This window comes from Manacus vitellinus, unplaced genomic scaffold (genome assembly GCF_001715985.3).
Source record: "Manacus vitellinus isolate BGI_N305 unplaced genomic scaffold, ASM171598v3 scaffold_34_pilon, whole genome shotgun sequence".
NCBI lineage: Eukaryota > Metazoa > Chordata > Aves > Passeriformes > Pipridae > Manacus > Manacus vitellinus.
In genome coordinates this window covers 2,295,201-2,320,452 of record NW_021940488.1, presented here as the reverse complement: position 1 = coordinate 2,320,452, position 25,252 = coordinate 2,295,201, and the positions used below count along the sequence as shown (strand labels likewise).

Genomic DNA, 25,252 nt, shown 5'->3' with positions numbered 1-25,252 from the left:
CTCCATCTTTCTGGTAGGTTCCCTTCAGGTACTGGAAGGCTGCAATTAGGTCACCTCAAAGCCTTCTATTTTCCAGGATGAACAATCCCAATTCTCTTGGCCTTTCCTCATAGCAGAGATGCTCCATCCCTCCAATCATCTTGATGGCTTTTTTCTGGACTCACTCCAACAGGTCCTTCCTGTACTGGGGACCCCAGTATTTAATTTGGGGTCTCACCGGAGCGGAGCAGAGGGGCAGATAGCTATATTAGAGTTGTTATAGCAAACTCCAGAACTAAAATTTCTTTCAAATACAAAACTAATTTGTCTAGTGGTGTTACATATCTAATTACTGTAGACCTAGTTATTGTAAAAAAAGCATCAAAAGGCAAAAGAACTACAGTTATTGATTAATTATGTACAGTAATGGCACAAAAGACAGTGCAAGGTAATGTAAATAAATAAGCTGGACACTGTTGTGTTGCCAATGAATTATTGCACCACTGCAAAGTATCACGCAAACTGGAGCAGAAGAGAATTTTGTCAGTGTGTACTTAAAGATTTGGCACTAACTTCATTTCATTACTATACTTAGTCACATAACAAGCATGCAGAACAGCAGGATATAATTTTTATCATATCTGACGTCAGTAGTTTAAGACAGATAATGAGATATTTCTTGGTATCTCATCCCCTTAAGGTCTTTTCAGTTCAGAGCAAAGGATTCTTTGGAATATCAAACCTAAAAAAGACTTAGTTTAGATTTGGATAGGTGCTGGAAATGAGGTTGTCATTTTTTAGCCAAGGAATTACAGCTTTTTCCTATATAAAAATGAGACTAGAAGTTCAAAGTGGAAGTAACAAGATTACTTTGGCATACAGGATTACAAGCCTGTTTCTTCTCTTTCAGTTTGAAGCACTACAGTTTTTATTCCAGCGTGTGAGTTACAATAATCCCTAGTGACTTAACTGCTCTACTGATGTTTATCTTGCTAGGGACACTCTCCAGGTAAATAGTCTGTGTATAGAGAAATAACTCAATAGCAATACATTACATTTGCAGGCTGATTCTAAGGTCAGTGATTCCTATGTGGCTTGTTCTACAGTAGTCTATCTTCCAACAAGGGAAAATAAGCTTTCCCCCTCTTTTTAAGTCTTCCCATGCAATTTTCTACTTGGTGATATTTCTAGCTGTCTCCTTAGTGAACTCTAACATTATTACAAAAAACTTAAAAGAACATCACTCTTCTTCTAGTTTTCACACCATGAAAAGTGCAGCAAGCTCTCTGTCCTAATCGATATTAAAAAATAAAATCTCCTTTAATCAATAATAAAAAATAAAATCAAAACAAAACCAAAAACCTTTGAACACTTATCACCCAGAGAGGCAACTAAATGTATAAAAGCTTTTCTGATTACTAAACCTTTAATGAGTCAGACTTAGCATCATATGGTACTTTAGGTTCAAAGGGAACTCTGGAAGTCACCTACTGCAAACTCCAGCTCAATGCAAGCTCATCACGTATATGAACATTTTAAAATAATTTCAAAAATGTTTATATCTACAGTTTCTGTACATAATAGGGCTAGAATGTACACCTGGTCTAAACTCCAAACAAGGGGAAGTGAAGATATTGAGTTATTTAACTGCGCAAAATGGTATTTTATTGTCGTCATTATTGAGATTTTGTGCTTGAAATGTATTTTTTTTTTCTAATAACCATTCTGCAAAGATATTTTTATAAATAGGATCTGGTTGGAACTTTATTTCAATGTTAAGAGAATTTTCACCCTTTCACCCTTCATTTTTTAGCAGGTTACAAAATAGCTATTTCTGACAAAAGACCAGGTGGCAGCAAATAGGAAGAGAGAAAGAGAGAGAGGAAAATATAAATACATTTCTTTAAAATATAGTGAAAATTAAATACAACAACTTGTAAGTGTTACCATGCAAATTTTCTCACGCTTGTCCTTTTGGCATCCCTTGGATTAGTTAACAGGTTTTCTGACTTCCAAACTAATCACTCAATAAACATATACCTTAGACATTTCTGCTAAACAGATGTTATTTTGTTTGAATAGAGATGAGATATGTTATGACCCTAACATCTACAACTACTGTTGCAAATTTACTTTTACTCCGAGTTATTTTCTAAGCAAGCCAATTTTTTTACTTACCTATTTTAACTCGGTTATGATTAACCTTCTCTTGCCTTCCTCCAGATTTGGTAATGATCTAAGAATTGCCAAATATTTCAAGTGTACCTCCATCTTCAATAAAATGCTTTGCCTGTTGACATATGTGATACACAACAGTTTTACTTCCTGTTCACCTTTCAAAGTCCATGAAACCAGATTTCCTCTCTTGTGCATTACAGACTGGTGTAATGTCAACTTTGTGTTGACAAAGAGCCAGCAAGGCTTTATCTATCTAGCATAAGGCACAGTCAAAACCTCACAGACACTGAAATCTGTCACATACTGTGTATATCGTTATATTTCAATACCTCAGATACTTTGGGATTTCTTGCATCCTAGCCCTTCTTTCACCTCCTTCTCCCCAAAAACACTGCAATAACTCGGTCCCTTAGAATGGAAATTACATATGAATTTTCTGAAAAAATACAGCATTAATTCCTTCCACAGGTCCACCTGATAATTTTATGGAAGGCAGATGATCTTGTACTCTCTCCACTGGGCATGTTTGAACAATGCTAATCAAGCTGTTGAAATTAGAGGAGTATGGGCAGAAAATATCTAATGTTGCCATCTGTAAACTTAAATTATGGCAAAACTCAAAACAAGTCTCTCAGGAAACAGTCTTATTATCCAACTCAGCAAGATGCACAAGTTAAAAGGGAGGTGTACCATTTCAGTTGGGTATATGTCCACACTCTTCTGTGACATGCAGGAAGATGGTGCAGTGGAAATGCCAGAGAGATGAGTATTTCAAGAAAAAAGGTACAAACATGCAAATATTACCCACTATGCAAAATGGCATATTTACTTATCAGTCTGTGCATATTTAATATGTAGGTTTACATGGGTATTTATAAAAATTAAGAGTAACAGAGGGAATTTTTAATATTCAAAGGCATACTTCTGTAGTACATATTATGGTGTTTTTTAAGCCCAAACTTGGCTTTTTCAAACCCAGAAACTAAACTGGATTACTTAGTAGTCGAAGTGGGAAATATTTTTCAACTCATAGTTGAAAATCTGTTTCTCACAGTTGTAAGCTCCTGGTTCTACCCTCTACTCTGGGCAGAGAGTTACTAGAGAATGCACTAATCTCAGAATCAGTTTTTCAAAATCTAACTGAAAACCTGCTTTAGATGTAGTGGTACCTTAACAGCAGCTACAGGGATGGTAAGGACAGCATTCAGTAATATAGAAAGGATACTTTTTATTATGGTTCAACATATTTTGCGCAAAAGTTTAAGAATTAATAATTATTTCACAAGCAACAAAACTGAGGGCAGAATGCTTATTTGTTAGATAAAGGTCATACAAATGTTCACACCAGTTGAGACTATACTTCTTGTCTCATCCATTACATTATGCTTAAGCTGAAAATGATTTTAAGTTATATATGGATACATTACTATAATAGTAAGCTATTTTTTTTACAGATACCTCTAAAGGAACCATATAGGTCACAATTCACTAACGATATACACACTTTCAGGCTGGTTGGACATGCATTTACAGACAGGTTGAAATTTGGTTATGTGATAAGATCTGGACTGTCACTAATATTACTAATACAATAAAAATTTCTCTTGAAACTTTAGTGTCTTGTGACTTGACAGTCTTGTAGCTAGGAGAAAGTAGGCTATCTTCATTCAGAAAATTCCAGCCAATGCTAATATTAAAAAGAAAAAAAAGAAGGAAAAACAGAAGCCGCCTGTATGCAGAACAATAAGATTCTGTTTCATTCAATTGATTGGTGATGTATTTAATTCACCTGCAACTTGAACAAAAGATACCTCAGTTTAGAATTTCCTTTATTTATTTTCACTACCTCATGGATGGAAATTCTGACTCCCATTTCATTCCTTTCTTCTTGTAACTCTGTCTCTCTTTCACCTTTTCCCCATGCTAGGAATATCGTTAATAACTTCCTAAAACCAAAAGGAATAGAACTGAATGCCAGCAAAAGTTCATTTTAAGTCTGAAAGTGTTTGCCTGAACTCATGTATTTGAGCAGTTATTGATTTCAGTGGTCTTCAGGTGCACTTAAATGCTTTGTTCAAACTGATATTGTTCTGCATTATTTCACATGAGCCAAGAGAAAAATTATTCATGGAGGATCAAAGAGAAATGACGAAATTTATGTACAATGACTAAAAAAAAATAGCCACATCTAAAATCTTGTATTCAGTCACATACTTTCTAAGATGAAAGTAACATGACAGTAATTAGCCAGTGATAAGATTTCATCCAGAATCTGAAATTGAAAGTCAGACTACTGATTGACTTCCAGGTTGCTGAGCTGTGTTGTTTCTATATTGGATTTGAATAGAAACACACTATGAAGAGATAAAACGTCCTTCCCCAATCTGAGTGAGTTTTGGTATTATGTTTAGTCAGTAACCCACATGAGCTGAGGTTATTCAGGATGTTAATGTTGGCTATGCTGATATTTTCTTTAATTGTAGTGATTTCATTTATAAGAAATGCAATTAAGTACCAGTCACACTTGTATCTCATATCTTCCTTCACTTTTTCAGTTTTTAACTAGATGCTTGAATAAGCCAGAAAGTGCTCCAAAATACAGAAAATATAGGCTCTGCTAAACAGAGGTGGGGCCTTTAGACTGAGCTAACCACCACCTGCTGGCCTGTACACTTGTGGAAATTTTTATCAAGCTACAGCCCCCTAAAACCCAACTAACATCACCTAATGTGTGAAAACCATTTATTAAAGCAAAAAGGGGGGAAATGGGAGAAAAACTAAAATCCTTTACATAAGTTTCCTTCATGGACAGTCTTTTCTGTAGTATTGCTTCTGGAAGCAAGGGAAATAAGAATTAAAAAAAAAAAAAATCCCTAATATTCTTCATTCCTCTTGGGAGGTGTCTGTATTTGCTTCTAAATTTCCAGTTGGAAAACACTCCCAGCACCTGTGCATTGTTTTCTCACACAGTGACAGCAGCTGCTCTACCAGATCCCCAGAGGATCAGAAGCTCTTTTGCAGGGCCTTCCACTGAAAAAAAAGCCCATGGGTTAATGGAAAAAGGAAAAGCAAGTAGTGTTCTGGAATACTGTGAAATGGAGCAATTATTCTCTCACTCTCCCTTTTCCAACTTGATGAAAATATGTCCTATTAGACTTCCTAGCCATTTAAGTGATTTTGATGATGAAAAGCAATTCATTAGATACTTAACAGTCATATTAAGTATCTGTTAATGTGTTTTATTTAGCCTCTTCACATTTAGAATACATTCACACTCTTTTAATATGTTGTTATATTTTCATATGGCACTGGGAACGGGGATAGGTGCTGATCAGTTAGAATTATACAATATGTCAAGTTGGAAGGGATCCATAAGGACTATTGAGTCCCACTCTCTGCTTCTCACAGGATCACCTAAAACTAAATCTTATGACTAGAAAGTGTCATCCAAATAACCCTTGAAGTTATACGTAAGTTAAACACATGCTTTATAAATATAATATGTTATATATAATATATAATATATATTTTATATCTATATAATATATAATACATTTCTTACATTTGTAGCCTAACCTCCCAAAAAAGAATAAAGCAAAAATTCTGGAGGTAGGAGAATCAGGATTAAGTTTTCTGAGCTAATGGTCAATAGAAATGTTGGTATGCAGGAGTGCCAAATATCTTCACTACTGAAAATTCTTGAAAACTGAACAGGAAACTCCTTATCTAAGGAAACAAGCTGATCTGTTTCCCTTCAAGTTTTTTAAAGTTCTTAAAGAAATTTCTCCATGCCTAACCTTCTTGATCCCCAAAGCAGACAGCTGTCTCATGGATGGATAGCTGTTCTCTAACATAGTTATGCTGCAACTGCAGTGTACAAACACTCTCTTGTCCAAAATTCCAGCTCTCTGAATGCACTAAAACATTGATCTGACCTTCATAGAGCCTATTTGGATAGTTTTTCTAGTATATGAATACTAACCAGAGTACACTGAAATGTAAAGAATGGAATTTTCCTGTCTACACTAGCTTCCTAAACCAGTCCTACATTCCTACATCTCACAGATTCATCTTCCCTTCCCCCACATCCTCTATTCCCACTGCTCACAATGGTTAGTAAAGTCAGGAGTGCCTGGCGATCTGCCTGGGAACTGAAACATAGTGTCAGTGTGTGCTTGTACTCTGATAAAAATCAATGGATTTCTGGGCAGAGTTTGATAGTTAAAAGATGACAAGGACCATTCCCACCCAGCAGTCTGCATGTAGCCGTTCTGTCTAGATAAGAAGAACACTTTGGTGGGATAAACATGGCTTGTTTTTATCCAGTTGCAGTCTGCATGTTTTTTTTGCCTCAGTCTTTGAGTGGCACCATAAAACCCACTCTGCAGTCTTCTCTGCTTCTTCAAAAGACACAGAGACACAATCTCTCCCCAAAGTGAGCATGAAAGGCAGGTAGTGGTTCCTTGGAACAGGTTTTACCTTGAGGCAGAGTAATACAGCTCGCTGGCAGTCCTTTCTATTCCAGTGGCAACACAGTCGAAACAAATTCTCCATTTAAGCTGAGACAGATGGGGACTGATACCCGGCCCTTCAGCCCCTGGTTGAAGATGCTCTATTAGCTGAAAAATTTCTCACTTTGGATGCCTGAGTTATGTTAGACAAGTCCCAGTCTAAGAGTCTTCAGTGACACCTAACTGAACTTTCATTTAGAGGGTTTTACAAGTCTTACCAGAATAACTTCAACTTGGTTTCCTCCTCTGGATTTTTTAGTTTTGCAAGAAAGAGACAGATTGGCTTTCTGATTCTAAATCAGAAGGTTACTTGTTTAGAAGGAGTGAGTCATACAAACTTTAAAGGAAAATCTAGGAAAACAAAGATCCTAAAAGAAAATAGCAGGTGAATTTCTCTCACGGCTGTTCTGAGGAGTTTGTAGTTTTACAGTCCAGTTAGATATTAATGTCTCTCAAGCATTGTTTCCTTAGTGTCAGATCATAAAAAATAAAACACAAAAAATAAACTATATAAACAGTTTGGCAGACTTTGCTGAAATAAGTAGGATTCATGGCCGTTTCTATAATAAAACAAAATAAATCTTATAATTCCTTAGAAATTACAGACTCACAAAAGCCAGTGAATAATAATTCCTGGGTGTTGAGATTAGAATCTACCACACACACAGCTCTTATGCTAACTAAATGACTGTTAATACCAAATAAAATCAGTGGTTAATTAATTAAAAAATAATAAATTTAAATTATTAAGAGCCTTGAAGTGTGCTGAAATCACAAAAAACAGACTTTCTGCAACTATTTCTCACAAAGAAGGCTACAACCTGTTGCCAGCATGATTCTGCCATGCAAGTATAACCGAGGAGAAATGCCTAGCTGCATGTAGGTAGCAAAATATCTGTTTATTGCCACTATAATTAGTCACCTCGTTTGTAAATATCCATGTATGCCATTTAAAATACCACCAATAGCAAACTAACTTAAAACTTTATATGTATCTGGCTCGAGTTTTTCAGTGTATCTCAAAACACTGTGTGTCAGCAAGGGCTCAGACTACAGAGGCAGATATAGATGTACCAGCACATTCTGGATGCCCAAATGTCTTTTGAGTCCTGTAGTCTGAAGTTTGGAGGTGCCACTTTAGCTATGGATGCAAGGCAAGCTCTTCAGCAAATACCATGGAACATTAAAAACAGGCTTTACTCCGCAGCACCAACAGCACCAGAGGGATGGCAAACCACTGACGAGAGAAGAAAATTGCTTTGGAAAATCTATCTGCAGTGCCCAAGTGCAAACCAAACCCTAGCACTATGGTGTGCCCTGGAGCTCACATGGACCACCAGTCAGAACCACAGAAAGCTCTCAGGATCCTGTAACCAGCCCCATAAATCACACTGTGTGGACAACAGCAAGTGCTGGGTTATTGTGAGTGCACAGGTGTTAAAGCACAGACAGATGTTTATAGTGTCAAGACTGCCTGAAAGCGTCAGCACTAAAAGCTCACCTTTGATTAACAGCTCATCAGTGCCAAACAAGTATGCAAAATGATGAATGGTAACAAAATCCCAAATCGTGGGAAATAGCGTCTAACTGTAATTGCAATCTGTATTTCACACACCCCCAGACTGTGAGCGCTCTCTGGATAGAGAAAAAGAGCAGGAAAACATTGCCTAGTTGTTAAAACCACTCCTATGGTTGTGCTACATTGCCCTCTGCCCTCCAGACAGTGCAGCCTTTCAGAGGAGAGACCAGGGCACTCAGCCAGACCCAATACTTTGGCCTGTGTTAGTTCCCAGGACATAATACATGCAGAGAGGGAGACATGCAGAGAGGCTGTGAAATACTCTGACAGATAAATGTGGGTAGTGGATTTATTAACTCGTTTTTCTTTCTGAAAATTGTTGGCCTTTCATGATCAGCCAAAATATGAACCCTGAGAGTTCTACTACAGGGAAATTTTTAGCATGCTGGCATTTCTTCCCTGTAGAGTAATACCTTACAAAATTCCAGCCTCCTGAGTTTTAACTTCTAGGGACAAGAATATTGTATAGGGTTGTCTTCTCAGTGAGCTGCATTCCTAACTGATATTGCCCCATCAAATCAGTCAGCTGGCCCACCAGCAGAATACAAACCAAGTACATAAAGAATACAGGTACATCGAGATCACAGCTATAAAACAACCGTACCTCATTTACTCTCTCCCCTGCAGAAAGAAACTGCTTTCTCTAGCAGCCCTGAGCCTCATCTCTCCTTTTCAGAGTATAGCAGCATGTCCCACTGAGCCATGTTGATGTTTATTGTTTAGGCTTAATATCAGATTTAACTGAAGAGCTCTGTAAGGTCGAAGTGAAGGCAAGAGGTCTCAAAGCTGTATGACCCCTTTTTTTATCATCTCAAAAACAAACTGAGAAGACTTTATTAGCACACTTAAACCACGCATCTGGAAACTAATCAAACATACAACATTATTATGAGATAATTAAATAGACACAAAATATGGAAGCTTCTTGAATTTTCTGGTCTATAAGGCTGGAGTTTGTATTTTAAACATAAAAATTCATCTGTGCTGAATTGGAACTTGAAACACAGTGCTCATTTAGAGTGAGGGAGAAGGAGCATTGATGTGTATCACACTTTTCCCAACCTTTCCATGTGAAAGAAGTGATATTTTGGAACTTTCCTAATAATCACTAAATAATTGAATGCCTGGCTTTTAATTTGGGTGGGAAGCCCAGGGATTGAAAAGCATTCCATGTACATCTCATTTATACATTTTATCATCAACTCAAACACAAAGTTTATTATTGGAATTTTGTTACTCATTTTCAAACCCAGTGTCAGCCAGAGGAAGTGGGCACAGAAGTGATGTTACAAGGTGACCCAAGAGCAGGGGTCGGTCTTTGGTAAGAAAAATTAATTCACCTGTGACAATCTTATGCATAAGTCTTCTGTTTCATTTGCATTCATAAAGGCCACTACTCCCTTAACAAAGGGTGTTACTGGGTCAATAGCAGTTTGTCTTCCTACAGTACTTGATTTTCCTGATGTGAATGACAGTGCAGTTCCAACTGAACCTTAGTGAGGTTTGAAAGAAAATCAAAAGCACTTGAAGACATTTTTTCAGTGACTTGTTCCAGGCATCCAGGATGCAGGACTCTACACGATCAGAACAGGAAGTGAGGAAAATGTGGAAATTGTGAGTATTTTTCAGGCACAAGAGGGGTTACAAAGAAGAGCATCATCAAGTAAAGTGTGGTAAATTATTGAAATTATGGTTCCCCCAAAGCAGTACTGAAACTCCTGGGGTTCCCTGGTGAGCTAATAAAACTAATGCAGAAGTGAAAAGTCAAAAAGAATTTCTGCCACACAGTGTAGCACAAATTAAATTAATGGGGCCAACTCATACAAAAGCTTAATACAGACTAGAGAGTGAATAAATATAGATTAAATCTGGAAAGATCTTGATACCAAATTGTCTTTTTTCTTTATTTCAGAATAAAATGTAGTTAAACATTATTTTACAGAAAACAGAATTTTCTTATTAACTTTTACAAATGTATTCTTCCAAGGAAAAGCTTCAGAACATTAATTTATTTAAATATTCTAACCAGTGTGATCACTTCCTCTACTGTTGCCCCTAGATTTACATGAGTATATAATCCAAATATAATGACAATTTTTTTTTAATTTTCTGACTGCTGTCTATTGTAAATATTTATGAATTTATATATATAATGCTGTATAGAAAGGAAAATAATTTATCCACTTCACGGTGTAGGAAAATGAGGTTTTAGCTCTTTTCCATTATAACTATTATTTTCCAGGCAAATATATCTTTCTGTTCTTGATTTTCGATGATACAGGGGGCAATGAAATAGTAATAATCAGCTTGCAGGCAGCTTTCAGTGACTTCCTCTATTACATTTCAAATCCACAAAGTAATCATCAGGCATAATTCACCGTTTGTCTCCATACAGGCTCCTGACCTTTAGATTGCCCGTTAAAGAGAGGAAGACCAGTTCCTATCCATGCTTTGGCTACAGAAGAGATTTTCCTGCTGTAGATACTCATTTATTCAACAGAATTGGCAGCCCAATTGACGTCCATCTGATTTGGAAGTTTCCTTCCTCTTTACTGGAATAGGAAGCACATATAATTATGGGTTAGTCCATTAATTAGTTTAAAGGAGTAGATTGGAAGGGAGGAAAACACTGCCTACATAGATAGAAATGCTGAGCTTGAGATAACCACTGAAAGAAGATAAAATGCTGTGTTGCATCTTGATGGCTTTTGATTGGACACATTAGCTGCCACAATGAGTCCAAATCCAATAACAAAAGGAAATAAAATACAACAACTCTTGTGGCACTTTCCCTTTCCTTAGTACACAAATTGCATGCCGGGGAAAAAAAAAAAACAAAACATAGTAGCTAAGTGGTATAAGAATAATAAAAGAAATTTCTGTGTAACCTTGAAAATATCCATGCTGCACTGGTGTTGCTGCTCACTTCATAGGCTTAGTTGCCAACATAGCTACATTTCCAAATTTTTTTTCCACAAATATTGTAGAGATTATGATATATTGCCCGAAGGAAGGAAGAGCATGATTCATGTGATGTTAAGCAGAGACAAAATAAGCTCTACTCTCCAATACCAATTCCCACAAAACGGGGGAAGACAGATCTCTCCTTCGCCTTCCCTGAAACGAAATGAACAAATATTTTATATAATTTCTGAATCAAATTTTACAGTTACTTCTTGTTTTTTGCATTACATTTCCAATAAAGGACAGCTCACCACTTTGAATAAAGTGGTGAAGTCTGCATCGGATTATAGAGCTCATGATTGCCAAGAAAATTACATGCCAATTGTTTAATTGGGGTTTCCCAAGAGTAACCGCATACGAAAAACTCCAAAACTGGAGTAAATTTGGCAGTCAGACCCAAATGCTGTGCAGCAGAGGGATGCCAGAGAGCACTGTTCTAGTATAAGCTGCCTAGAGATTTCTGGAGAAACTAGTACAGAGCAAAAGGGAGTGAGCTTCAGGGACACATCTCTTCTTTCTGTGCCACAGATGCGTAAAGTTAATCTGCAGTTTTGCTATTGTGCAGAAGGCCCTGTATTCAGGAGAATGTGGGATCAGAAGCGCAAAACACAAGCCTCAGCTGACAGAGAAGATGTTTGGGCATATCTAAAGCAGGATTAGTGGCATGCTATTTGAATTCTTCAGTATCCCTGTGTGTAAGTTTTGAGGAAAAGACTAGAGATGAATAACACATTATATCTCTCTCTTTCCTATGATTTGGAGGTATATACCTCAGGGAGGTATTTTTCAATTCTTTGTCAAGCAGAGTTCTTCACTGCAAGAAATAAGTGACACAAAATTTGTGTCACTGTTGTTGAATGTGAGTCAATAGAAACCACAGTGCTCTCAGCTTCCTGTTTCCCCCAACTCCCATTAAGTGAATCCCACTTCAGATGAAATCTGTGCAATTCAGTACCAAAAGTTAAATTCTATACAGCCAATATACATATATATATATTCTATAAACCATGTAGGTGGCCCTCTAGGTTTTGGTTACATTTTGAACTGATAGTAAAACAAGAAATGTTTTTTTTAAAGCACAATTAAATATAAAAGGAAACTACAGAGAAGGCAGGAAGGTAGTTATAACTCTATTAAACACATATGGAAGTGAAAGGACTGACCAAGCCTAAACAAGTGTTGAAAAAACAAAAGTGATAGAAACGATGGTGAAGGCCAGGCCACATCAGGAGTGGTTTTGCTCTAAGGAGGAAAAATACTTTAGACTAGAGAGGGATTATAAATAATATGAAAGAGTAGGAGGAAAGACTTGTGAACACAGTGTTTTCAATTAGCATTCTTCCTTCAATGCTAAACTCTTGCCTTTCAAGGATTTTAAGTGTTCTGGCTCTATCTCTGGAAATGGTGTCAATATTTAGGAACTCAGTTTTAAATGAAGGAGTACACTGGCTTCTCTGTGCGCATTTCAGTACCTGACCAACCCATAGACCTCCCTCTCTGACCTTTTGAAAAGGAGCAGCTGCTCAGAGCTGAGGCAGAACCAATTCAGGCCTTTCCTTTGGTTTTGCTTTGCAAATGATGTGAAGATCACGTTCTTCAGATTCTTAAGAACAGACCACTCCATTATACACATATTTATATAAACACCTGTAATTAAATCTGAAGAGCACATCTATCACAGAACAAGAGGCATTGAACACTGTTGTTTTTCTCCTTTCCTGGCTAACAAATGTGTAAAAGAGCATGTACGCAGTGGTCTGTAAAGAAGTTACAAGAAAAAATGAAATATGAATTATGTTTCTCATTATTAGCATGGAAAAGTCTCTATATTTCTGTGCAAAACGAAGTGCAGAATAAAAAATACATTGACATGAAGAGAGAAACAAGAAAAAGGTGCATGAGAAAAGTTTTCAGTGATGAGGAGGGTCATCACAACTCTTTTTCAAATATATAAAGTGACATTGCAAGAAGAGAAAGAATAAGGTAACCCCCGTGTCTAAAGGAATTAGGATTTGGTGTAACATATATTGCAGCAAGAGTTATTCAATATAGACCTAAGGAGAGGAAATGTAACATTTTCATAGTACTTATTATGAAGCAATTTAACAGATTCTCTGGAAAGGATGTAAAGTTTGTGTTATGGAATATCTTTAAATGATAACTAATACTTCTTAACCCCACCTGTAGTCAAGGCAGTGGGATGGTCCTGAAGATACCTTGATATCCCTTCTTGTGCTACAATTCAATAATTTTCAGAACACTTTCCAATACTTCTATTGCCTTTTAAAAATGAAAAAGGCATATCCTTCACTATTCCTCTTGTCTCACTTTAGTTTTTTACTAATTAAACATCTCCCAGTAGCTATTGACAATCAATTTCCACTAATATTGAATAATAACTGAAATCCTACCCTTTGACATGCAATTCTTTCACACATTTGAATACTGTATGTATTTTTCTCTCACATATATATGTAAGAAGAAGTTGGATCTTTGGATATGCAAAGTGAAAAATAAAACAGAGATAAAAGTGTAGAAACCAATTAAAACTGTACTCATATAATAAAATTTGTTTTATATGGAAATAACCTTAATAATACTACTTTCCTTAAAGTTTTTTGTGCATATGTCAGTGGATTAAGTTAAACAACTTCCCAATCACTATTATGAAAGTATATATATTTCTGTATGAATAAGAACCAGAAAAGAAATCAAAAAAGGATCCAAAGCCAAGTATTATTAGGCAAGGTGTAGATTACAGGGTCTAAAAATTTTGTAGCCAACTCATGTATTTATATTGTTTATAAGTAAAAGCTCACATCAGGCCATACTAGGATATTTAACAGACTGTAGGTTGTCCTATTTTGAGATAAAGTCTTAGCAACTTTACGTTATAAAACAGTTGAAAGAAGACTGCATTCCATTCTAAAAGGTTGCCATTTAAGACATTCTCAGATACTTTTGTTGCTGTGTTACCATTTAAAAATTCAAGTACAAATTTGTAGGTTTTGCCTTTAGCAAATTTTTCCGCTGGTTTTAAGCAGTAGTATCTGAGCAAAAGTTGTTTTACAACTTTTACATCTGACCTCTGGAAAGCATTCATGCAGTTTACCATTGAAAAACAGATAAAGCCACTCTTCCCCCTCCACCCCCCCCCAACACAATTTCCTGAGGTTTAAAAGTCGTACACTCACACGTCTCAGTGCAGAAACAGCATAGAATTTTTCCTCCTGGTCTGTTCAGATTTTACTTATTTGTACACTGATCCACTCAAGTAGAAGGAAATTGTGTCCTACATGTGACCTCAAAGTTTAGATAAATTATTTGCTTCCTTTTCTGTCAAAGGCTAAAACATCCATACAAATACAAGCATCCAGAAGATAGTGAGATCTGTACTTTATGTGTCTATAGCTCGTGGGTTTTGATTTTCATCTGTAACAGAAAGAATGATTGCAGTCTATTGGATTTTGGGTCAAAATCTGATCTCACTCCAAAATCAAGTTATACTTACATAATTGAAATCAGATTAGAGATTTTTATGACATTATGTAATATTAAAAAAACTTGCTATTTGCCTTACAGAGACTATTGTTCTGAGATGTGTTGGACCCTCTTGGCACGTGTGCATATCATGAGTTCAAAAATACGGCTCTGAAGATACTCTGGGCAGCCTTTTTTGAGACCAGAACTGTTACAAAGTGCACTACCACCGTGTCCCAGGTATGCATGGAGGTGATCACAACACCTCTCTTTAATGCTGGCAGAGCAATCACAGACCAAGCACATCCTTCATGCTTAGGTTGGAAATGACAGTGGGCTGTGGGAATTCTACTTTTATATTGGCTTTCTGACTTTTATGCTGTACCTACCCTGAGCCACTGGAAAAGAAAAGGCTGTGTAGAATCAAGAAATAAATAGTACACACAGGACACTATTGTTTGTTATCTCGAGGACTACCAAGCAGCTGCAGTTTGGGGACACTTGGAGTGCTTGTTTCTACCAGTATCTACAAAAACAACACGTAACCTTTAAGAGACTTAACCACCTCAGTTCTGTTTAGGTTAAAAGGTAGGCCACTTAGAATTTCAAAGGAGTGAAGCTGAAGAGCTGATTTGAATGCATTAAGTAGTTTAGTCAAAATCCCAAAGGAATTTGGGAAAAACTTTGCATGTACCCAAGCAGAGTTTATCTTTGGGGAAGCTGGAGCATGATACACATGCCATTATTATCAGCTGAATAAACAACTTGAAAGTTTGATGAAATTTTGCCTGTGTTGTCAAATACTGATGAAAACATAATATTATGAGTACTCTTGCCCATTTTTCTGCCGGACCTGCCCTACATAAAAATAATTTAAATATTATGTCTTTCAAGTACATTTTATTAAGTTTTGGACTCTTCCTATTCCTAGGAAAATCTAACAGCCCTGAAGATAACAGAAAATATAGTCTTCACAATTTATATCAAATCAGGTTATCTCAAAACACCAAAATGTTGAATGATATTGCCATCACTGGAAACCTCAGATACACAAAATCTTGAGCTTAAAGTTTTCCACTTCTATGCAAAGTAGTTCAGAAACTGCAGGAGCAAAATTCAACATTAACAGTAGTTATAAGGATTGCAGCTGCTGGAATAGCCAAACCTTAAAATTAACTATTTCTAGTGCAATCAAGAGCTGAATATTCTTGAGTCACATTCGCATTATATTTCTTTACACTAACTACAGATCACAGTTGCAGTTAGATCTGTTAGTCTGCACACACACTAGAATGAAGGGAGGAGATTTTATGACACAAGTTATATTTAGGTACAATCTTTTCTTGATCCACAATATAAAGTTGAGTTGTCCTTTGTCCAACTTTAAACTATTTTAAAAGTAATTTTTTTGTGGAATATTTTGTGTCTAAACCAAAATCACAAAAAATAAACTCTGCTGCACAAGCTCTTCCCTTTTCAAGAGTGTGGTCCTAATTGTTCTTGGGTTTATTTCATCATAGACTTGTTCTTCTCTAAGAAAAATAAATCCAAAAAAGTGTTGAGCAATATCCAGTTCATCCTCTGAGAAGGAGGAAGTATCTGAACATATGCTTTAAAACTTTTCTAAACACTCACCTTACTTATTACATGTTCCAAGAATATACAATACCAACAGTCATCAGTTAATTTGATGAACAAAGTCTCTGAGAAAGGTTGGACTTTATAGTTTGAAGAACATTAGTAGAAGCTTTTGCTATAGTGGTTTTTTTATTTTTCAATTTTAGTTAAATTTTAAAACCACTTCTCTGAAAAAGTGAGGCATTTCTCATTGTCTGCTTCTTAAATAAAACTCCCGAAAGGTAAAAGAAAGACACTTGGTGCACAAAGAGTTATTAAAATAGGCATCAAACCATCACTGAATATCTCAAAATTTACCAAGATACCTTGGTACAGATAATGTGGAATAAAATATTAACATTACAGTGCCTACACAGCAGACAAAAGATGGTGCAAGCAGATGGATTTCAATCATTCTGCCACAGGAGGTAAGAAACTTTCCCCTTTGGTTTTAATACAGTCAAAATTAACAACTCTTTCAAAATGTGAGCAACTATTTTGTTAATGCTGTCCCCTCTTACCTCCAGTTCAAAGAGCTGCAATCCTTCTTTCTCAGTCAGTTAAGCCTTCTTAATATAATGGATCTGAACAACTTTCATAGGGAGTGTTTTCTTTGCCAGCGGAATTAAAAATTCCAAAATAATATCAAGACCTCATAGAACTGTTAGGGAGTAATTATAATGTTGAAAAAGTAACATGTGGCCCTGTCTTTTAAAGCTGTCTTATATTCAATATGTTTAGAGACATGGAAATTTTCAAATCACTATCAGCATAGCAGGAAAAAACCCTGACTTCATTAAAACGATTGCCTCCTTTTTTTTTTTTCTAACATATTTCAATCTCTTTTCTTAGAAAGGAAGAAAAACGAGTTTTAAAAACAAACAAACAAACAAACCCACCACAACAAAAGCAACAACAAAACACACCAAAACCCACTTTAAATGGACAATTGTAGCAGCATCCTGTTTATTACCATTGACTCAACAAGCTCTAATGAGTCACAACCTTAAGAACATATCTGTTGCAAATTCCAGCCTGACCAGAAAACAAGATTTTACAAATAATCAAGTCACAAGTACTGAGATGCTTTTTTCCAGATGAAAGTAGAGTAAAGCACATACAAGGATATGAGGACAGTTTGTCTCCTATATACCTAGCTGCAGAAAGGCTCCAAGCTTCTTTACAAGTTTTTGGTCATTCCATTATGTTAGCATCTGTTCCCTTTTCTTTCTGTTTTCATTGGGTTTTAAGATCTCTTATTTTTCTCTGGACAAGATTACTTCATCTCTTTATTGTCAGTATTTTATGAACACTCAGCAATCACCTACTTGTAAAAATTCTAGCTAGAATTGTAAACTTGAGGAAGCTTATGGATCAGTTATGTAATATACATTGTACAATATAAAAAATGGCTGACATTTTAAACTTAATGACCTTTGTGGGTCCCTTCCAATTCAGGATGTTCTATGATTCTAAACTTCAAACCTGCTAGTGACTTTAATAAGAATTGTAGCAATTTACAAACTTTTAGGAATCTCAATGTTTCCATTTTTAAATTAATCACATTTCTTTTTTATTTCCTTATATTTCTGTACTTTTTTGAATTATGACCATAATTCATGTATTCATAATAGTGAATTTATGGAGTGATACGTTATAAAACAAGGAAAACCCTCAAAATCAGATATATTTCTTTTAATATTTTTAAAATGCATGTAATTCATCTGCATGGAAAACAGGCTTTTTCCATATTTATTTTATAAACTGTTTTTTTGGCAAAGATTTGGCTCCCACATGCAACAAATACAGAAAAATAGAACAACTGCTTCTTGTCATTCTTAGGATCCATTCCAGCGAACAATGTTTAAGTCCAAGTGTTTTCACCTGTGATAAAATCTATGACAGGAAAAAACAACAATTAAATATCAGAGAGACAAATATTGCAAATACAACTTTCAGACAAAAATTAAAACAAAAATTGTATGTGTTAAAAAGTTAAAATTTTTTGGGGTGGAAAAAAAAGAAGAGATGCATTAAATTCTAGTAATATACTAAGGTTTCCAGGCTGCCCATTTTCTTCACCTAAATGTCAGTGAAATAGATGAATATTTGAGAATGCCAAATCTCTATCTTAACTGGGTAATCACTTGCGAAAATTTTTAGCATAGTCCCTATATTTGGTCCACTAGTTTTATGGAAAACTTGCATTAAAAGTTTTTGCACCAAAACCTGTCAGAATTAAAGAAGCCAATAAGAAATCATTTCAGTCTTTTTTTTTTTTCAAATGCTCAATGAATGAATGATGTAAAAAATTTCTGCTGGCATAAGAAATAAGGGAATGTTTATTCTATTTTTCCCTGAAATACTCTGTATTCTCTATAAGATACTGTATGTGATGTCTTAGGATTCTTAAGATTTGTAGCATACAGACTTTTAATATAGCTATATAGTTTCTAACACTTGAGAACAGCAGTTAACTAAAACTCCTTTCTCACACTTCATATCAAATTTTCAAAATTCTTCCAGTTTTGTTTAATGTTCTCTTCAAGGAAAAGATTTTAGTGAGTACCTCTTGTTTGGGACATGTACCTGGAAAGATACCATTGCAGATGAAGCAACCTAGAAGGCCTGGAGACCTTGGAGAAGCTCCAAAGATCGAATGTGACTTGAGGATGATGATGATGATGAAGAAAGGGGTCCTGAGACCTCCGACTCAATTCCAGGAAGGTGTGCCAAGGGACAGACCTGAGGGAGGTTCTAGGGGGTGGACAATTTTCGGGTTGGATATATATCCACTAATTATGACAATTAGTTAGAGCTACAAAATTGTAGAAGCCCAATGTTGTATTGTACATTATAGTACACTTCTGTGTGTATTCTGACTTAAAGTGCTTTAATTAAAGACTTCTGCCTACTTTATCTACATTAATATTGTCCAGAAAGTTCTTTTCTTCCATTTTAGTCAGCACATGGACAGTTTTTCCCTTATATAATCTCATATTTTTGTAAATTCTAGAAAATATTTGAAAAATAAAGGCAGGTGCATCCACTGGTGCCCTAAGAAGAGTATCAGAAAAGTATTCCAAAACATCTGTCAAGGTAATGTAGATATTTTTCATGCCAAGCATTTTATCTTCAAAAAATGAGATTTTAACCAAATCACACAACTCAGTCATGAGAAATCACAGCTGCAACTTAAATAAGAATGAAAAACAGGCATCATTTATTTGAAAATTAATTTGAAACCATCATTTTTTTGGAGATAGGAAGCTTTGCCCACTTTAGGCCATATAGCCTTCTTTGTGTATGCTTAGAAAATGAAACTTGTTCTTCTTCATGATTCTTCCAGAATACACATAATTGGACACACTTTTCTGCCTACCTGGACTTATTGCTTTGCCTTCAACTATGGTTATATTAGAAAATCACTGGAATAGCTTAGGTTGGAAGACCATTGGGTTTCAACCCCTGCCATGGGCAGGGACACCTTCCACTAGACTAGATTGCTCAAAGCCCTGTCCCACTTGGTCTTGAACACTTCTAGGAATGGGGCAGACACAGCTTCTCTGGGCAACCTGTTCCAGTGTCTCACCACCCTCATAGTCCAGAATTTCTTCAAACCTGAAATTCTCCTCTTTCAGTTTGAAGTCATTCCCCCTTTTCCTACCACTACAGGTCCTGAAGAATTGATGATCTGACAATTCAAGGTTGTGTTCACAACATTTACTTTAGAGCCCAAATGATGCCCATAGATTTCCTGAAGAATGTCTTTTGGAAAAGCTGAGTTCAATATGATTCCCTTCTGATGCTCACATAAGTCTGGTCTCATTCTTTGTAGTGACAGTAGGGCTGTGAGTAACTCAGGAAAGGTCATATACTTCTCTATTAGTGTCCCAGTGGACCACAAGAGTTTCTCAACTGTATCTTGAGAAATAATAGTTCATTATGATAATATTTCCTCTCTTTCTCTTTGCTTTTACGGTGTGCTAAATTATCAAGATATTTTATATGGATATTTTATCTATTTCTATAGACTATTTCAAGAGAAGTATTCTCTATTTGCTTAGAAAGCCCATAAATTTTCTAATCCTCTTTGTCTCCGAAGCAGATGAAATCGTGAAAAAATCCCGAGATTTTACTTAGATAATTTATTTTACTCAGTATAATTTATCCTGGATATAGTGGGAAGAAAAAGAACTGAAAAGAATACAGATCCCTCTAGCACTTCATTGACATATATATTGCATGATGTTGCACATTTTATGGCCTTTTAAAAGTGCATAAACTCTCTTCTCAATACAAAAGGTATTTAGTACACTGCATTGTTCAGAAATATTTGTGGCACTGACCCGAATCCTAAGTTTCCTTCCAAGTTAGAGTTTTCAAGCCTTTTTATTTTCTTGGTTTCTTTCATTATATCCATCCATTATGACTGAGAAATGAAACAGTATTATTTGACTAAGAGGTGAACTTTTTTACCCTCTTGAAGAAACCACCCTCATTTTTGTTTAAAATGTGTACAATATAAAAATTCCTTTACACTTATATGTGGGGTGTTTTTTTTCTTTACAATGTCACAGCTCACCAGAGCAGACTTTCACAAGTTTCAAGTGCTTCTTCCTAGCAGCTGAATTTAGATGAAGTATCCGGTTTTCGTTTCCATACTGGGGAAAAGAAGAGGAATAAAAGGTGAGAAAAGAAGTGGGGAAAAGATGAAGGGAAAAATTATTTCAGTTTCATTTAAACTTTTAAAGGAAGCTATCACTTTTCATGACGTGTTAATTGAATAATGAATTAAAAAATATTTATAATGTGCCTTTACTCTTCACTGGAAACTGTACCATAAGCATTTTTGTTCTACTGACAGTGGAAAGTCCTTAAAAGTTGCAAAAGTAAAGGCTGCTTGGGGTATTAATCAGCAGAAAGTAATATAAACAAAGATTTTTTTGCTGTATCAAAGGTAGCTAAACTACTGAAAATATAAGATGCTTGATGGGAAATATTACTATTCATATTATAACAATTCTTAGGAGTCCCAAGAGCAAGTCCTTGCCCAACAGGGATGGTTTAATACAAAATAGAATACAAAAGACACTCTCTAACCAGTTTTCAGACAATGACTGCTGTATAATATCCTGAGCTTAAACCACGTGATGAAGGAGAGCAATCTAGCCACACTAAACACCAGATTTTTTCTTATTCACTGACTTCACATCTATGACAGACTGGTCCAAACAAAATCTTCATGTCCTTCACCAAAACTAGACTCCAGTATGCAAACTCCAATCATGCACCCTGCAACAAATTTTGGATGCATATATCATCACAACCCAACTGTCTCAAATAAGAAAAAAAATAAATTAAGAAATATTTTTCAATCTAGAAGGTGAATATATCAGTAACTGCCTTTCTTTAAAATATGAAAACTATTAATGTTTAGTATGTTCTGTTTTGACAACTGTAAGACCCTCAGGAACCTTTGCTTGAGGTTCTTGGTGCATTATCACAGAATCATTTAGGTTGGAAAAGACCTTCAAGATCATCGAGTCTAACTTTGACTGATCATCACCTTGTCATCTAAACCAGAGCACTCAGTGCCACATCCAGTCATCTCTTGAACACCTCTAGGGATGGTGACTCCATGGGCAGTCCATGGGTACCTCCCTGGTCAGTCCATTCCAATGTTTAACAAATCTTTCCATGAAGAAATCCTTCCTAATGTCCAACCTGAAGACCTAGTCTTTTAGTTAGTGAAAAACAAATATGACTAGGAATCCTGACTTGCTGTGTGAAGTGCAAACATTCAGGAAGTGTTTCCATGAAGCTTTGTATCCATTTGTGGAAAGCGGCTGATTTTCTCTATCAGTATGTGTGGGATATTCAGTTCTGCAGTCATTCCCCAACTTTCCTGTTACAGAGCTCTGACACAGTGCTTGGAAAGAAGGCTGATGATCCCAGCATTTCCAGACACTTGGTTGAGCAAAGACACCACAGGCAGCACTGTGGGATTTTCCTGGAGCACATTCAGACTGGAACCAAATTTTACATGTTTCCAGTTAATGAGATTTCTACTTTTTCTTTCATCTCTTTCAACTATTGGTTTCACTCACAGTTTTACCACCAAATTCAGTTGGGCCACCATTTTACTTCAAGGGTCTTATGAGATTAATTATTGTAAGACCATTTTTTATTATTAGGTAATACTTCCTTGTCAGGGAGGTTGGACTAGGTGATCTCCAGAGGTCCCTTCCAACCCTAATAATTCTGTGATTCTGTAAGATTAGCCAAGTTTAACTTGGTTTGAATGTAATCAGAATCCCACACCAGAACTGATAAATGCCAGTTGGTGAAGGTGTATCTATGGCGCAGAAGTTCACATCAATCACCAAACTGACATCACAAAGTTTCTCCTGCTTGCAAGAAGGAAATGCACTACCCTCATGGATCTCTAAATCCTGAAACTCTGAAGTGTGTTCAGAGACAGGCACAAGCACAGGATATTACTGAAGATAATAAAAAAAAACAGTGAGGTTTAAATCCACATTAAACTTATGTGGTCAATAAATCATAATATGAACTGTACATCACTGAAAACAAATTAATGCACAAATAGTTCAAAATACATAACCTGATGGGGAGAAATTCTTATTTCCTGGATGCAATAACTGTATTTTGGTCTTTTTTGCTCTTTGAGTAGCATAAATTTGTTATATTTGGATCCCAAACTCAGCATGACTTTCAACTTTTTAGAAGAATAAGAAACAACACAAAGAAAAATATTACATATTATTTCAATAGAGTACTGGGAAATTTCAAGGTTTCTAAAGTTTCCTGGCTGAAACACACTTCCGGTTACAAATGCTGGCAGTATTTCTCATAAAGACCAAAATATAATTATATTAAAAATTGAAAATATTACCTCAGAATTCAGGAAGACTTAGAAACTTTCCCAAATGAACTCCCCTCAACTGCTGTTAAAAGGAAATGTGTGGTTTTAATTTGTGACCACCATCACTAGTACAAGAAAAGGAAGCAAGTTGGTTTGGGATTTTGGGGTTTTTTTATATTTTGGAGGTTTTTTTAGTATATGTGATGTTTCTAACATAAAGTGGGTGATTTTTTTCTATGAAACAGAGTCCTTTGGTCAACGTGAATTCAAGTATCTCCACACATACTATTTTCATTCACACAAACTTGCAAAGAAGAAAAATTATTATAAATTCTGTTTGAATGGGTTCTTTTTTTATTTTTTTTGTGTCAGTTTTAGCTATGGTGAAAGGGTGCAGACAGATTCTCTCTCAGTTTTACCATTCTAAGTAAATGTCTGTCTTTAATATTCTCTGCTTAAGTCTTCCATGGTATTGGTAGCATTTAAGGACTCTGGTGTTGCTTTGCTCACAATGCTGCAAAGACCTCAGTTTGGTCTTCGTTGCATTTCTGTAAAAGTTCAACTCTGTTTCATTGTCCTGCTCTTTACTTTCAAGGTCTTTAGTGTCTCAAGACCACCGTATTAATCTCTTGTTTCTCTAACGCATCAGAAACGTACAGCAGAGCTCACTATCCAGTTTAGAAGTAAAGGGTTTTTTGGGGAAGCAAAATTTATGGATTTATGGAATGAGGCCCTAAGGTGGTAAGAATCATATCAAACCTTTATACTTTCTACCCTGAATTCAAAAGGGCAACCCACTGCCTTGGGCAGATAGAATCACAGAACAACTAACATTGGAAAAGACTTTTAAGATCATCAAGTTCAACCATCACCCCAGCACTGCTGAGTCCACCACTAAAACATGTCCCTAAGTGGCACATTCACATGTCCTGGGCAACCTGTTCCAATGCTTGACAATCCTTTCAGTGAAGAAGTTTTTCCTAATATCCAATCTAAGCTTCACAGTTTCCCACATTGCCCAGTAAGGGTCATGGGACAATTAAGCACTGACACTGTATAACTTTATGCATAAAATGACACTGTCAGATTGCAAGCTGTCTGTATTAAACCACTTCAAGTCAAAGAATGATCACAACCTTATTATATATTCTTTATTTAAAAAGAACTGTAACAAATATGCAACAGTAAAAATCAAACTAAAACAGAACCCCGGAACACAGCATTGCTAGTGTTTAAAATACCATAGGGCAACATTTCAGTCTGTGAAGGGACCTACAAGGAAGCCGGAGAGGGAGCTTCATCAGGAACTGTAGTGACAGGTCAAGGGGGAATGGGTTCAAACTGAAACGGGAAATTTAGGTTAGATATACAGAAGAAATTCTTGACTGTGAGGCACTGGCACAGGTTGCCCAGAGAAGCTGTGGCTGCCCCATCTCTGGAGGTGTTCAAGGCCAGGCTGGACGGGGCTTTGAGTAACCTGGTCTGGTGCCCCTACCCATGGTATGGGGTTGGAATCAGATGGCCTTCCAACCCAAACCATTCTGTGATTCTATGTTACTTGCATACATCTGTTGTGAAAGACTCTTTTGTACTTGTGTATTTACATATTTATTTAGAAGTGTGTTTGTGTTAAATATACTCATCAGCCAGATGTTTTTATTCAAGTGGGCATGACACAAATAAAAGTGGTTGTGATCCAAGATCACCCAACATCAGTGACTTCTGAAGGCTGATGCAAGTTGCCTATTTTTCCTGCCTGAGAGTCAGAAGGGTAAAAAGCTATCAAGGATCCAAATACTTCCCCTTGGTAAGATGCAGAGAAGCCATAGAGGTTGCCTGAGAAGAACCAGTGATGTGTAACTATGCTCTACCAACATTCAACAATTAAAAATCTCTGAAAACGTATTAAGGTGCAATCACAGATACTGCATTAATCTGGATCTAAATTATTATTGAGAAGTTGTTACTTTTTCTTCCAAAGTCCATATTGAAAGTTGAGAATTTCAAACATGCCTCTGTTACATTCAGGTGGATTTGAATATTTCTCATTTTTGT

General features: G+C 36.1%; 1 long non-coding RNA gene across 1 annotated transcript; it reads left to right on the top strand.

The window, feature by feature from the left end:
• The first annotated feature begins 14,850 nt into the window (after positions 1-14,850).
• Positions 14,851-18,868, top strand: LOC108640469. Its single transcript, XR_001921203.1, has 3 exons — positions 14,851-14,931; positions 16,675-16,736; positions 18,858-18,868. It is a non-coding gene; the product is annotated as an uncharacterized LOC108640469 (long non-coding RNA).
• Positions 18,869-25,252: the final 6,384 nt, after the last annotated feature.